Source organism: Clinocottus analis, unplaced genomic scaffold (assembly GCF_023055335.1).
Source record: "Clinocottus analis isolate CAN_PGR_092001 unplaced genomic scaffold, fCliAna1.0.p SCAF_34, whole genome shotgun sequence".
Classification (NCBI taxonomy): Eukaryota; Metazoa; Chordata; class Actinopteri; order Perciformes; family Cottidae; genus Clinocottus; species Clinocottus analis.
In genome coordinates, this window is record NW_027176087.1 from 716,172 (window position 1) to 718,671 (window position 2,500).

The window sequence follows — 2,500 nt, forward strand, 5'->3', positions numbered from 1 at the left end:
CTGTGTCCTGCTCCCTCTGTCCTGCTCCCTGTGTCCTGCTCCCTCTGTCTTGGTCCCTCTGTCCTGCTCCCTGTGTCCTGCTCCCTCTGTCCTGCTCCCTGTGTCCTGCTCCCTCTGTCCTGCTCCCTGTGTCCTGCTCCCTCTGTCCTGCTCCCTGTGTCCTGCTCCCTGTGTCCTGCTCCCTGTGTCCTGCTCCCTCTGTCTTGGTCCCTCTGCTGCAGTTCTGAGCTTCAATCGTGAAACACTTCCATAAAAGCTCATGCTTGGTACTTGCATACATGTCATACATGTCTTGAGTATATAAATAATAATATCTATAGATATTAAATCAATAATTTAGTCCCTTCTCATTATAAAGTATGAAAGCTGTTATTTATTCAAGCTCGATGTGGGCAGGACTCTTTTTGCTGAGGAGGCTGGCCTTTATTGTTGTTTTTCTTGATTTGAATTTCATTCAGAGTTAATTAATTCATTATGCAACCCACTTATCCTTATTTATTATGATTATTAATTTGAATAGTTATATTAATTATAAATGTTATTCAAATTATTATTTTTATTCAGAGTTCCTTGTGACAATTATTTTCAAATATTTATTCTGTGTGTCAAAAAGCATTATGTTTCTGCATAAGCAAAAGACACCAATCCTCAGTTATCCACAAGCAGCTGATTGAACAAAAATACTGACAGTACAACGTCTGGCGTGAATATGTTGAGTACGTCCAGACCACAATGTGGACGCATAAACCGTCTTCCTAGTGCAATGTGTGCGTCTCTATTGTGTGCATGCATTAGTTCATACTGTAAACATATGAATCAGAATCAGCTTTATTGGCCATGTGTGTCTCCACATATATGGAATTTAACTCTGGTTTCACGTAGCGCTCATACATATATACATCATACATGTTACACCAGATAAATATGAAAAAGACATCAAAGAATACGGAGTAGTGCAGATGGAGGAGTCTGGTAACTGTTCATCAGACTGAACAGTGAAACAAGCTGTTCCTGTGTCTGCTGGCTTTGCCGTACAGAGATCTGTAGCGCCGCCCAGAGGGGAGAAAGTGAACAGCTTGAGTCCAGAGTCCAGGGTATGAGGGTCTACGGGGTGTGAGGACCTACAGGGTGTGAGGGTCTACAGGATGTGAGGGTCTGCAGGGTGTGAGGGTCTACGGGGTCTGAGGGGTCTACAGGTGTGAGGGTCTACGGGGTGTGAGGGTCTGCAGGGTGTGAGGGTCTACAGGGTCTGAGGGGTCTACAGGTGTGAGGGTCTGCAGGGTGTGAGGGTCTGCAGGGTGTGAGGGTCTACAGGATGTGAGGGCCTACAGGTGTGAGGGTCTGCAGGGTGTGAGGGGTCTACAGGTGTGAGGGTCTGCAGGGTGTGAGGGGCCTACAGGTGTGAGGGTCTGCAGGGTCTGAGGGGTCTACAGGTGTGAGGGTCTGCAGGGTCTGAGGGGTCTACAGGTGTGAGGGTCTGCAGGGTCTGAGGGTCTGCAGGGTGTGAGGGTCTGCAGGATGTGAGGGCCTATAGGTGTGAGGGTCTACAGGGTGTGAGGGGCCTACAGGTGTGAGGGTCTACAGGGTCTGAGGGGTCTACAGGTGTGAGGGTCTGCAGGGTGTGAGGGTCTGCAGGGTCTGAGGGGCCTACAGGTGTGAGGGTCTACAGGGTGTGAGGATTAACTCATATTTGGCAAAAAAGATTCCCCAAAAAGCTAGGAAGCCGGTTGGATCCCTGTTTTCTCCCCATAGTTTCATGTTGAAGTGTCCTTGAGCAAGGCACTGAAGCCCCAGAGCTTCACAGCAGCACAAATCTGCTTCATTACTGAGGAGCGTGACATGCAGAGAATAATTCCCTCACTGTGAGATTAATAAAGGATTCTTAAAAAAGAATCTGCATCTCATGACGTTCAGGCCTCGACTTGTTTCAAAGAGCAAGGAGAGCTCGTTGGGTCTGATCCTTCATGTGGAGTGAGTCATGACTCCAACGCGCTGCATGGAGGAGCATTACAGCATCATCAGGGAGACCAGGACTCTGTCCAGGTCCTACTGGACAGCTGCAACCCCCAGGTCATTGACTGTTGCTATGACTACTGCATCGGTCTATAACTAGAAATGTGATTTGTTGTTTCCATGGAAACAGTCTGCAGGGTTGTTGGTAATCTAACAACTTCAGCAGCAGTAACAACCCTGTTTACATTCATGTGTTTAAACAATAGGTGGACAGAACACAATGAGAATGACTGAATTACAACGAGCTCATTGATCTTTCATCTGCAAAGCTGATCACATATGTTGTGTGTTTCTGTGTGTTAAGGGTCCTTTATACAGAGACGCAAGACACGCAAGACCCCCATGGGCCCCTAGCGTAGTCCCATCAGCCATCTTGCGTGCGTCACCCACAATGTCCGACTATCCTTCAAAGCTACACGAGCCGTTCTCAGCAGCAAGGCTGTGATTGGTCCGCTAACCACGTCCTTTCTGAGTCTCTCATGTCCGG